The sequence below is a fragment of the Saccopteryx bilineata genome, chromosome 2 (genome assembly GCF_036850765.1).
Source record: "Saccopteryx bilineata isolate mSacBil1 chromosome 2, mSacBil1_pri_phased_curated, whole genome shotgun sequence".
Lineage (NCBI taxonomy): Eukaryota > Metazoa > Chordata > Mammalia > Chiroptera > Emballonuridae > Saccopteryx > Saccopteryx bilineata.
In genome coordinates, this window is record NC_089491.1 from 117441033 (window position 1) to 117455215 (window position 14183).

Below are 14183 nucleotides of genomic sequence, written 5' to 3' on the forward strand. Positions count from 1 at the left end.
AGGGCAAAGGGTAAAGACAGGGATAGGGGAAGGCTCGGTGGCAGGTGATGACCAGGGCCTATGAGTTACCCTAGAGAACTTTTCATGGAAAGAGCTCACAGTTGATGGCAAGAGAGGCTCAGGGGACATCGAAAGTCTGGACCGTTGTAGGAGGAGAAGACAGAGATTGGCAGCAGTGGGTAGAGGACTATCCAGGGAGTGTGAGGGTCACAGTGTGGGGGAGGCTAGAATCTGGTGTCGGCTCACTGTCCTGGCCATGGCATTGACCCAGCCAATGGAGGAGAAGTGGTCTCTGGCCCCTGACATAGCCCACTGGCCATTTTCCTACCTGGCCATTTGATATCTGATTGATGTTACTTCCGTTTTACAGACAAGAAAGTTCAAGCATAGAGAACTCAAATGTCTTGCCTGAGTCGCCATAGCTCCTAAGTGGCAAAGCTGGAACATAAAGTTGGGCTGAATCGAAAGCTTATGTTCCTTTAACCTCTGTGTGATTGCCCATGATAGAAGTTAGATTTCCAGGCTGGCCCACAGGGACTCCTGAGCTCATGACATGCTGAGTACATCACAGGAGTATTTCAACAAAATAATCCACTCATATACACAGACTGGGGGCTGCAGGCAGCTTGGAGAAAGCTCCCAGGGTGAGGCCACTGCTCAGTGACTCTTCTGAGACACCACTCCCTGCTCTCTGATTCCAAGTCTTCTGCTCTGGCTTGGGTCTCACTCTCCAGTCTGAGGCTTCTACCTACCTTCTGCCTCTCTGCCTCATTCATGCAGAGTGATGCTTGGGTTAGCTTTCCGCCAAGCCACACATGACAGTGCTGCCCTTGATAAGTTCTCTCAGGTGCCCTGGAACCCAGACATCTTCTGTCCCTACTTTTAGCCGATAAACTGAGTGGACAGCAGGGAGGGTCATGTGTACCCCTGCTTAGTATTATTCTCCCTATTGGGCTCGCTTTGACCACCTTTCCCCTCCCCGTCCCATCCATGGCCTTATGCCCAGCCTTAGCATCACCAACACCACCACTTCCCACCACAAGGAAGGACTGGCACCTTGCGGGCACAGATTGAGTCTACTGTGTAGGCCTTTCTAGGAAAATGGTAAATAAATACATAAACAGAAAGCAAGCAAGCATCTCTATGTAGAGTAAGAGAGTCGTGAATAATGCAATCACAAAACTGTCATTTAAAAAATGAAATAAAAACCAAACCCTTCACTTTGGATTCCCAGCTTGATTTCCTATGTTTAAGCTTTCATGTATGCAAGAGCAGGGGAGACACTCCATCGATGAGGTTTACTTTGGAATCTTGTGTCAACTACACTTGCTGGAATGACCTAGGGAGGAGGCTCCCCTGAAGCATGCTGGATGATCAGAAATGTTGGTCTGATATGAACACTTGCCTTGGATAAATGGGGCGACGTGCATCAGCAGAGGTTAGGATCTCTGGAATTCTTCTTGAAGCCCATCCACTTTGGGGCCTCCCTAGAGGAGAGATTAAACAATAACAGAGTCCATGCTATATATTAATAAAATGTTAAATCTCTTTAAATTCACCTCATGCCAGATCCCTTTCTGTGCAGAGATTGGTTGGTGTCATAAAGCAATGGGCTTTGGAACGGGGGATACTTGGATTTGAGTTCTTACTCTGCTACACATTTATTAGCTGTGTGACCTTGGGAAAATGTTGAACCTCTCTGAGCCTCAGGTTTTTCATCTGCAAAGTGAGATCATCATTTCATAGGGCTGTTATAGGCATTATCAATAATATATGCAAATATCCTGCTGCAAAACACAATACATAGAGCTCTTCCCCATCTTTCCCTGAAATGTTGTGAAAACCTTTTAACCAATTAAAGAAGGACAAACCCAAAGTGAGAAGGACCTTCTCTCATCTCATGGGGTGAGAGACACATAAGCTTCTAGTTCTTAACTGCCAGCCACCAGACCATATGTTGTGATGGCTGTTAACATATGTAGAAGCAGGCAGCCTAGATTCCTAAAATATTCTGAAAACCAGTAATAGCCTTGGTATCGTCCCCTGTTAAATATAAAACTTAAGTAATTCATTCTATTAAAAAGCCTAGGTCTTATTTTTATCGGGTGATGTGATGAGGCCCTGTTCTAAATGCGCCTCCTGGGCTTGTCTCTATAGCAACTCCATTGTGCTCAGATAGCCATATATTTTTCCTGGAGGCTAATTAAGTTGACAACTGCTAGGGCTTCTTGGTTTACCAGATTTGCACTTGACCCCTCTCTTGGGGCTTAGGGACCCCTATGGATGTGAAGTGATAAAGAAAAGAGTAACAGGTGGAGGAGGCCTCTCCGTGGACCCCTCTTTCAAATAGTTGTCCAGCAGCCTGTGGGGTTGTCAATCACTTTCTCTGGATGAGCCAAGAGTTAGTGGAGGTGAATGGGAAAAATGTTAACGTTTGTCTCCTTCCATGACGGGGTCCTTGTCCCCGAGTGGGGCACCCTGCAGTCCATGTCGGCCAAATTCTACCTGTACAGTGGTACTGCCCCTGTCCCGGCCAGGCAGGTTGCCTTCTGTGAGGGCTGTTCATTACATAATAAAGGTCGAATGCCTCCACAGTGACCACAGGGAGAACACACCAAGCTCGTGCAGACTGTGGGAAGCTGTGCTTTCTTTTTACACTTTTTACACTTGATTTCGAAAAGCATTTGCTTTTTTCTACAGATAATCTGGTAAAATACAGGAAATGATAAGGTAGAGAATAAAATAGCACCTGTGCTTAGCGTTATCCTTCTATCCTGGGCTTTCTTTGAGCTCTCCTGGCACAGGGGCCTGGCTGCCGCCCTTGGTCTGGCCCTCCCTCCTGCTCAGACAGGCACCTGGGCGGCGACACGGGTGTTTGGTGGCAGAGTTTTCTCAGGGACCTTGATGGGCAGGAGACGGGCCTGTGCAGAGGAGAGGCTCGAGAGCTGAGCAAAGAGGGGCATTTAGGGCCCACGAAACCTTACGCGGGAAGATTCAAGGGAAAAAATTTCTACTACGACAAAGATCTCCGAGGAGGATCAGGAATGATTTTGCTAGCTGGAGGAATTCATACTTCATACTTTCCTGGTGAACGTCAACTCTCCCCGGGTCTCACCCGTACCAGTGGGAGCCATTAGCATCTTAACTCAAATCTCCCTCGTTTCTGCCTCGACCAGCTCCTGTGGAACGTCTTCCTGCTCTAAGTTACCCCCGCGTGGTTTCTGGAGTCCCAGAGCACGTCTCGCCTGTGTTGGTGAGTGTGCGACTTCCCCTGCGTGGGACCGCCGCGGGGAAGCTGCGTGGACCGCCCTGTCCCCCAGCTTCCTACTCCTCCTGGGCAGCAGACAGGTCCAGCAGTGCTCCCTATAAGCAATTTTACTTTCTGTAATTTCAGTTACCTGTGGGCAAGTGCCGTCCAAATATACTAAATGAAAGTTTTAGAAATAGTTCGTAAGTTTTAAACTGCACACCGTTCTGAATAGTATAATGAAATCTCATGCCATCCCACTCCGTCCCATCCAGGATGTGAATCATCCCTTTGACAAGTGAATCCACAGTGTCAGCCCTTAGTCACTGAGCAGCCATCTTGGTGATTGAGTCAACTGTCGAGACGTCACAGTGCTGATGTTTAAATAATCTTTCTGTCGCTCAACAACAGCCTGAAAGCACAAGCGTAGTGATGCTGGCAATTCAGACAGGCCAGAGAGCAGCCGTAAAGTGCTTCTGTTACGTGAATAGGTGGAAGCTCTTGATTTAATAAAGAAAGAAAACATTTTAAAGCTGAGATTGCTAAGATCTACAGTAAAGACAAATCTTCTGTGAAATTCTAAAAAAGGAAAAAGAAATTTGTGCTAATTTTGCTGCCACACCTCTGACTGCAAATGTGATAGTGCATGACAAGTGCTTAGTTAGGACAGAAAAGGCATACAATGTGTGGGTGGGAAACACAAGCGGAAAACGTGTTCCGACTGATGGCAGCGTGCTGTGCCGGAAAGCACTGAGCCTGTGCAAGACTTCTGCAGGGGACCCCCCGAACAAGTGACAGCAAACCATTTACTGCAGGTAAGGGATGGTCACACAGACTCAGGGATAGATCTGGACTGAGAAATATAAAAATTAGTGAGAGGCTGTCTCTGCCGATGAAGATGCGCCTGCCATAATTTTGGCAGAGTCTAAGTGAATTAGGGTTCAGTACTATCTGCGGATTCAGGCATCCACTGGGAGTCTTGGAATGCATCTCGCGTGGATAAGGGGGAACTACTTTGTTATGTTTCTCATGATAGCTCAGGACCTGAAGACCTTGAGGAGCCAAAGCTGCCTTGTGTTCTGTTTCAAAGCAAGGATGAATATTTTAGTCCCTTCCCATAGTGATGCTTGTTAAAGAAATGTCTGACCAGTACTCTTTGTGCCCTGGTGATTTACTCATTCGGATTTTACTTTAGACTTTTGCCTGCAGAAGATTAAGTCTTTGCAATGAGTCAAGGCCATCAAGTTGGATTCCCTCTGCCTTCAGGTTGGGTTTTTTTGCAGTAGCTCCTCACTTCTAGGCAAATAGACTTCCACTTGGGGAAACCATGGGCTGTCTAGTATGGGTGAATCCTGGCACAAGTTCAGAACAGAGAGCCTGTTGCACTCCCAGGAGTCCTTCTAGTGAGCAGGAGGGGAGGCCCTGGCCAATCAGCTTTGTGGCCTGGGCCTCCAAGGATTTGCAGAATCTGCTGCTGGGAGGAGGCCATATTCTCCTCTCCACCCCAGAAATCATCTTGGTTTAAAGTTCTTTGTGATCTATTTCTTCAATCTGATCCCCCAATCTGGCTGTCTCAGTGTGACTTCCTGTCTCCCAGCTGTCTTCTCTTTCTGTCTTGCTCGCTCTCTCCTCTCCCCACCCTCTCCCCTTCCTCCCCTCACTGTTCTCCAGCCATGGAGACACACCTAGAGGGTTAGCTAACTGCCAAGGAAGCAGCATCTCGGGTTTAGCCGATCACCATGGCCACACATCTCAGCTGAATTTGCAAAGGGGCGGAGGAGTCAGATAACTTTCTGGAGTCTCAGAACATAAGAGACTTTGGCTCTGCTCAGAGTTTTTCAGTTTCTCAGATTTGCCTTTCATGATCATCATCTAATAATACCTACTGCATGCTGAGGCAGTCATGCACCCTGCCAGCCACCATGCAGAGTTATGTAAAAGACTCAGCCCTAATGGCAGGCTCCCCAGTGTGGCATGACAGGCCCTCCGTGTCCTGACCTCTGCCATCCTCTCCAGCTCCATCCACGGCCTCTCCCTCTCGGGGAATGTTTGCTTCAGCAAACTCACGTGGTCTGCCGTTCTCAGGCAGGCTCTGGGCTGCTTCTGCCTTCGCGTCTCTGCTCTGTCCTCTCTTTGCCTGGTGAATTGCTTCCCATCTTTAAAGACTTAAAGCTTAAATGTCACCTCCGGAAGCAATCTCTGTCAACCTTCCAGCTATCTCTAAGCTGGGTCTGGTGTCCCTGTCTTCCCTCCTTACCTTACCTCATTAATGTTCTGTGCATATCTCTATCACTACCCTTAGCAGGTTAGAGGATAATAATCTGATTCGGTTGTCATTCTGAGAGCAAAATCTTTGAGGCAGCAGTGGTGTCTTATTCATTTCTGTATGTTCAAAACCTAGCACAGCTCCTGCCACAGAATAAGGTATATGGGATGTTTCAGTAGGCCCTGGCTGGTTAGCTCAGTCAGCTAAGAGCCTCATCCCGAAATGACAAGGTTGTGAGTTCTATCCCATGGTCAGGGCACACATGGGAAGCAACCAATGAATACACGACTAAGTGGAACAACAAATGGATGCTTCCTTTCCTCCTTTTCCCTCTCTCTGTCTCTATCAATGCATAAAAAGAAAAAAAAAATTAAACCCTGGCCGGATAGCTCAGTTGGTTTGAACATCATCCCAGAGCGCGGAGGTTGCCAGTTCAATTCCCCGGTCAGGGCACATACAGGAGCAGCTCCATGTTCCTGTCTCTCTCTCCCTGCCTCTCAAAAAAAAAAAGAAAAAAAAGAAAAAAAGTTTGAGTAAATGTAAATGTATGGATTTCATTAGATAAGTGATTCTTAAATAAGAGCCAAACCCTCTGTTAAGGTGTGATCAGAATTTTGGTGGGGGTGGGCATATTAATTTTAAAAAAACCCTCTTTTATATAATATTATAATTTGCATTTTGTCATTCAAAAAAATAGCTGCATTGGTGACTTCTGTTTCCACCACACTGGAGAAACTTGTACTGGATCCGTACTCCCATAACTAACAGCAACAACTTGTACTGGATCCATACTCCCATAACTAACAACAACAAAACCGGACAATTAGATAGAACGACTTGCTTTAGATACTGGGTACCAGGCAGCACTGTGACCTCTGAGAGGAAGGAAACAAATGAAGTGGACCCTGTGATCCTTTCCTGGATGCGCTTCCAGAACACAGAGCAAGAAAGGAGGACTCAAGTGGTGGCCAAAGGTCACAAGCAGTTAAGGACACAAAGTTTGAGGAGACAAAGGCAGCCAGAATTTGTAGGGTCGAGTACCAAAGAAGAGGGTGTATGTAAAAAAAGAGCCCCCAAAACCTGTAAGTTTGTCCTCAAGTCAGTTGTTGAATACTAACCACACCACACAGGGCGACACTTCACAGGACCAGGAAAACCGCAGCCCGGGACCTGGGAGTTGAACAATTCGCAGAACTCCCACAGGTTGGTTTGGGTTCAGACTGGTCAGAATGGAGAGAATGAGACTTTCTCAGTACAGGACGAGCAGCAGCAACCACTAGAGAGTGACGCCTTAGTAACGGCAATATGGAAGGCCCGGAGTAAGGCTCCGCTCCTCTCCCTCTCAGCTTTAAGACTTCCACTTCCCACCTAAGTGCAATAACAGGAAGTAGTTTTACCTGTCTGCTTGAAACAACTTAAAAACTGGAAAATATATATCAAACAAATTTTTGAGACATTAGACATCAGGCAACCAAAGACAGTGATTCCTGAGAAATGAAAAATTAACAAAGTAAATCATACGACTGCCTTAGCTTCTTGTCTTAAGAGAGTTTTCAGTTTTGACATAGGAAGCAGAAATTTAGGTAAGCACCTTGAATTTAGTATGAGGCTGACAAGGGGAAACTCAAGTCTTGCCGGGTCAAGTTGTCAGGTCGGAGCACCAGAGAAGAGAGAGCTGCCCAGAGAGAGAACTCAGAGATGTGCAGGGGGACGACCTCCTTGAGTGGTGAGCAGAGTCTGTGTCAGCACATATGTAAGCTGCCTGAGGCTGGGGAAGGAATTACCCAAGCAATTAGAGAGAACGGTACTCACCCAGGACTGGAAACAGTGCTTGTTGCCACTGCACATACCGAAAAATATAATAATTCATAGACATTCAGTTGAATACTCAGAAGGGTCTTGCTTTAAGAGTGGGGAATAATTATCCTCAGATCATATGCTGCTTTGGTCCCATCTAAAAATATTAAAAGAAAAACCCAAAAGTTTCAGTCTGTTTGCAGCCGTGGCCAGTTGTCTCAGCAGTAGAGCACTGGCCCAGCGTGCGGAAGTCCCAGGTTTGATTCCTGGTCAGGGTACACAGGAGAAGTGCCCATCTGCTTCTCCACCCTTCTCCCTCTCCTTTCTCTGTATCTCTCTCTTCCCCTCCCACAGCCCAGGCTCCATTGAAGCAAAGTTGGCCCTGGCACTGAGGATGGCTCCATGGCCTCCGCCTCTGGTGCTAGAATGGCTCCAATTGCAGCAGAGCAACACCCCAGATGGGCAGAGCATCACCCCCTGGTGGGCATGCTGGATGGACCCGGTCAGACGCATATAGGAGTCTGTCTCTCTGCCTCCCTGCTTCTCGCTTCAGAGAAATGCAAAATAAATAATAATAATAATAATAATTAATAAATAAATAATTTTTTATTTATTATATATAAATAATAAATAAAAAATAAAGTCACTGGGGGTAAAAACTCAAGAATATTCATGGCCTTGACCAGGTAGCTCATTGTTTAGAGTGTCATCCCTACATGCTGAGGTTGCAGGTTTGATCTCCTGTCAGGGCACAAACAACAATTAACCATTTCTCTTTCTGTCTGTTCACAACCTTCAGGTAAGCCAAAATGGGTACTTTTGGCTTACCTGAAGGCTGTGAATAGACAGAAATACATCCAGGGGTTATGGAGGAAGAAACAGTCCGATGTGATGTGCTTCTTTCTCAGGATAAGCTGCTGGCAGTGCTTCCAGCTCTCTGTGCTCCTCAAGGCCTTCACCCCATATTCCTGATATAGCATGAAGGCTGGGATAGAAGGCCAAGCAAGGTTAGGTCATACATCAGATTCTTGTGCACCTTGGTGGCCACAAACACCCTGTTCCTAAGAGTGTGGTCTATGGCAAGCTTGTCCATCATGATGTTAACCAGTTAAAGTTTGCTGGAAGCCTTCATTCTGTTGCCAAGGAACGAGCTGGACGCCACAGTGGGGTCCTGAGAGACTTGAATTCCTATGGGGTTGGTGAAGATTCTTTGAGGTCATCCTCATTGATCCATAAGGCTGTCAGAAGGAATCCTGACACCTAATGGATCACTAAACCGCTCCACAAGCACAGAGAGATATGAGGCTAGACATCTGCAGACCACAAGAGCCATGACCTTAGAAAGGGCCACAAGTCCCACCACACTATTGGTGGTTCTCGCCCTGCGGCATGGAGAAGGCACAATCCTCTCCAGCTCCACCATTATCGCTAATATAAGTAATGCTTGTAAAATTCTTACCTAATAAACAATTTAGGACACTCAGAAAAAAAAAAGAATCAATTAATGACAGTATGAATAAATGAAATAATAAATGGATGTTTCTCTCTCTCTTCTTTCCTCTCTCTAAAAATCAATAAAAAAAATATTCATAAAAATACAAAAACATCCAGACAGCAATAGGGCAAAATTTAAATGACTGATATACAATAAAAAATTACCAGTAATACAGAAAAGAAAATGAATATGAATCATGTTAAGGAGAAAAACTTAAAAAGTTGAAACCACCCTGGAAACTGACATGGATGTTAGACTCATAAAACAAGGACATTAAGGCACTTACTATAATTGTATTTTATACCTTCAAAAAGCTATAGGAAATATCAGTCCTGTTAAGTAGAGACATAGAGGCTATTGAACTTCTAGCGATGAAAACCACACTGCTTGAGAGGCAAAGTACACTAGATAGTATTAGTAACAGATTAGACATTGCAGAAGAAAAGATGAGTAAAACTGAAGACATAACAATGGAAACTATATAAAATGAATCACAGAGAGATAAAATAATTATTTAAAAAAGGTATCATTCAAGCAACCTAAGATATGTATAATTGGAGTCTCTAATTAAGGGGAAGAGACAAAAAAATATTTTTGAGAAAAAAATGACTAAAATTATTCCAAATTTGAGGAAAACTATAAAGTCACAAACCCAAGAAGCTCAATAAACCCCAATATAAAGAAAACTACAGGCCCTGGCTGGTTGCTCAGTGGTAGAGCGTCTGCCTGGCGTGCAGGAGTCCCGGGTTTGCTTCCCGGCCAGGGGACACAGGAGAAGCGCCCATCTGCTTCTCCACCCCTCCCCCTCTCCTTCCTCTCTGTCTCTCTCTTCCCCTCCTGCAGCCAAGGCTCCACTGGAGCAAAGTTGGCCCCAGGCACTGGGGATGGCTCCTTGGCCTCTGCCTCAGGTGCTAGAATGGCTCTGGTCACAACAGAGCAATGCCCCAGATGGGCAGAGCATCACCCCCTGGTGGGCGTGCTGGGTGGATCCCAGTCGGGCGCATGCAGGAGTCTTTCTGACTGCCTCCCCGTTTCCAACTTCAGAAAAATACAAAAAACAAACAAACAAACAAAAAACTACAAAGCAATATTAATCAAATTACTGGAAAACAGTAGCAAATAGAAAATCTTGAAATCAGCCAAGAATTGCCCATTGGATACTGAAAATATCAGGCGAAACACTTTATAAAGTATATGATTACCTAGCCACCTTGCTGTAAATCTGAAACCAGTACAAAATAATATTGAATATAAATTATAATTTAAAAATTGAAAAAAATATTAAAAAAATAAAGACCACGACAAGAGGGGGTGAAAGGTAGCCAAAGGGGAAAGAAAGCACATATGCACAAAGAAAGGTAAGAATGCCAGCAGATTTTTTTTTTGTAGAAAATATTGCAAATGAGAGGACAGTGAACCAATATCTTTAAAATACTGAAAGGAAACACTATCAATCTAGAATTCTTTTTTTTTTTTTTGTATTTTTCTGAAGCTGGAAACGGGAAGAGACAGTCAGACAGACTCCCGCATGCGCCCGACCGGGATCCACCTGGCACGCCCACCAGGGGCGACACTCTGCCCACCAGGGGGCGATGCTCTGCCCCTCCATGGCGTCGCTCTGCCGCGACCAGAGCCACTCTAGTGCCTGGGGCAGAGGCCAAGAAGCCATCCCCAGCGCCCGGGCCATCTTTGCTCCAATGGAGCCTTGGCCGCGGGTGGGGAAGAGAGAGACAGAGAGGAAGGGGGGGGGGTGGAGAAGCAAATGGGCGCTTCTCCTATGTGCCCTGGCCGGGAATCGAACCCGGGTTCCCCGCACACCAGGCCGATGCTCTACCGCTGAGCCAACCGGCCAGGGCAATCTAGAATTCTATAGTCAGTAAATATACATTTTTTTTTAGAATAAAAGGCAAAATAATATCATTTTCAGTCAACAAAAGCTGAAAGAATTTTTTTCCAACAGACTCACACTACAAGAAATGTTAAAGTAAATCTCTGAGGAAAAAAGAAAAATGATACCATATGGAAGTATGAATCTTCCTACAGAATTGAGGAGTGCTGGAAATGGCGAATATGTTGGTAAATAGATGATTTTTAACTTATTTAAATATCTTTAAAAGATAATTGACTGATTACACACAATAACAATGTAGTGTAGGGTTTATAACAATATATGCAGAAATAAAATGTGTGACAACACAGCTAAAGAGTAGGAGAGAAATGTTGCCAAGTTCTTTTGCTATACATGAGGTAGGATAACATCACTGGAAGGCAGAGTATATTAAGTTAAAAAAATGTACTCTATAAACCTTAAAGTAACCACTAAAAGAAGAAAATCAAAGAGTTATAACTAACAAGCTAACAAATGAGTTGACAAATGCTTGAGAGAATCCTGAAAAGCACACTGAGTTAGCTCAAAAGAAGGAAGAAAAAGCAAAAATATAGCAAAGCAAACAAGTAGTAGGATACTAGATTTAACCTGTGTTTAATGTGATTATTAAATACAAATTGTCTAAATATGTCCATTAACAGAGAGAAATTGTCATACTGGATAAAAAAGCATGGCTCAATGTGTCCTGCCTGGAAAAAAAAACCCACTGCAAATATAAAAATACAAGTACAATAAAAATAAATCAATACTCGAATGCCTATATTGATATCAGAAAAAATAAATTTCACATCAAAGAATAGTATAAACAATGAAAGCATTTATTTCATAATGGAAAAGGAACAATTAATTAAGAGGACATATCAATCATAAATAATTATGTACCTGGAATTAGAATTTCAGAAAACATGAATCAAAAATTGATATTACTACAAGTAAAAATAGACAAATCTATAATTACAGAGATTTCAATACCCTATCTCAACAGTTCATGAAGCAAGTAGACTGAAAGTCAGTAAGTCAGGAGAAGACCTGAACAACACTATCAATCAGCCTGACCTAGTTGACATTTATAAAACTATCCATCCAAAGATAGCAGACTTCCCATTATTTTCAATGACACATGGTACATTTACCAAGATAGATTATATTGTGGGCTAGAAAACAAACCTTGATGGGATTTGAGTCATATAAAGTATATTCTCTTTCCTTGAAGTGGAATCTGGTAGTACGTTCCTTAGTTCTCCACCCACGGTGACTTGATGAACTTGATTATCCTTGCCTATGCTTGCCTTGACTATCTTTGCCTTTACTATCTCTGGCCTGCTCTTATACATAAATGTGCTCAGTACAGATTTCCTCTTGAGAGCCACCACCTTTCCTACAGAGCCCCAAAATGGAATCTGAGCTTTAGTTACTGGATGTTTGGCAAGGGAGACAGAAGTCCTGGGTGTACTAGCGTTAGTTCTGTAAGTAGGATGTGAAGGTATGCAGAAGAGCAGGGTGCTACCAGCTTTCATTCTTTTTACCCCCTAATACTGGGGGACCAAACTGCTGGAGGAGAATCAAAGCTGTGGAAGTCCAATTCTCAGAACCATTTTAGAGCGCATTTATCTGGAATGGACTGCCTTCCTCTCTCCAATGTCATTGCTGTGGCTGTACATATTGACAAAGACACTTTAATGTGCTCTTCTTAGTGCCAGGTGGTTTGGAATACAGGGGAGATGTTTTTTCTCTGTCTTTGGTCAAAGGCAGGTCCAGACTCCAACATCTCTCGCCTTAAATTCACTCTTAATCCCCTTTTTAAGTGACAGAAGGGGAGATAGTGAGATAGACTCCTGCATGTGCTCCTAGTGAGATCCACCCAGTAACCCCCATTTGAGGCTGGTGCTCAAATCAACTGAGCTATTTTTAGTGCCTGAGGCTGACATACTCAGACCAACTAAGCTATCCTCAGTGCCCAGGGATATGCTTGAACCAATCGAGCGACTGGCTGTGAGAGGGGAAAGGAAAAAGAAGGGGAGCGGGATGGGGAGAGAAGTAGATGGCTGCTTCTCTTGTGTGACCTGACCGGGCATCAAACCTGAAACATCCACATGCTGGACGGACACTCTATCCACTGAGCCACTGGCCAAGGTTCACTCTTAATCTCTTAATCTTTACACTCTGTATTTTGCACTTTGATGGAAAGCTAAAACAAAACAAAACAAAAAAAATGCATGTTCTCTGACCATATAATTAGAAATCTGTAACAGGAAAATATATGGGTAATTTCCAAATGTTTGAAAAGTAAATGACCCATTTCTAAATAATCAAAGTGTAAAAGAGTAAATCCAAAGGGAAATTAAAAAGTGCTTTGAACTAATGAAAATCCAAAAGACCCACGTAATCAATAAAATTTTTTAGAAAGAACAAAATTGAAGGACTTCTTGATTTTGAGACTTACCCAAGATGCTGAAAGGAAAGAAGGCTACAGGGAAGAAGGCAGTGCCTGCCCTGCTGTTGTGAAGAAGTAGGAGGCGAAGAGGGTGGTAGATCCCCTGACTGAGGAAAGGCCCAAGAGGTCTGGCATTGGGCAGGACGTCCAGCCCAAAAGGGACCACCTGCTTTGTCAGATGGCCCCGCTGCATTCAGCTGCAGCGGCAATGGGCTGTTCTGGGTAAGCCTCTGAAAGTGCCTCCTGACATTAACCAGGTCACCCAGGCCTTGGACCGCCAAACAGCTCTTCAACTGCATAAGCTGGCCCACAAGCACAGACCAGAGACAAAGCAAGAGAAGAAGCAGAGGCTGTTGGCCCAGGCTGAGAAAACAGCTGCCGGCAAAGGGGATGTCCCCACCAAGAGGCCATCTGTCCTTCGAGCAGGTGCTAATACTGTCACCACCCTGGTGGAGAACAAGGAGGCACAGCTGGTGGTGACTGCACACGGTCTGGTTCCCATTGAGCTGGTCATCTTCTTGCCTGCCCTGTGCTGGAGATGGGGGTTCCCTACTGCACTATCCAGGGGAAGGCTGGCTGGGGCAGCTAGTGCACAGGGAGACCTGCACCACCGTCACCTTCACACTGATTAACTCGGAAGACAAGGAGCTCTAGCTAAGCTAATGGAAGCACTCTGGATCAATTATAGAGACAGGTAAGGTGAGATCTGCCTCAACTGCAGAGGCAACATCCTGGGTTCAAGGATGATGCCTTGTATTGCCAAGCTGGAAGGGCAAAGGCTAAAGAACTGACCACCAAATTGGGCTAAGTGTACACTGTTGAGTTTTCTGTACATAAAAGTAATAAAACCTCTCCTTTACCAAAAACTTACCATCTTGATAACAAGATGAGCTTTTTATTAAGGTTTTTTTCCCAGATACATTGCATCATAAAGATAGACATATAAATCAATAAGATAGAATTGAAAGTCTAGAAATAAATTTATATATTTATGGCCAGTTAAATTTAGACAAAACTGTCAAAGAAATTCAATGGTGGTGAGGGGATCATCTTTTC

General features: G+C 44.4%; 1 pseudogene; it reads left to right on the top strand.

Moving 5' to 3' along the window:
* The first annotated feature begins 13135 nt into the window (after window positions 1-13135).
* Window positions 13136-13935, top strand: LOC136322929 (large ribosomal subunit protein eL8 pseudogene; annotated as a pseudogene).
* Window positions 13936-14183: the final 248 nt, after the last annotated feature.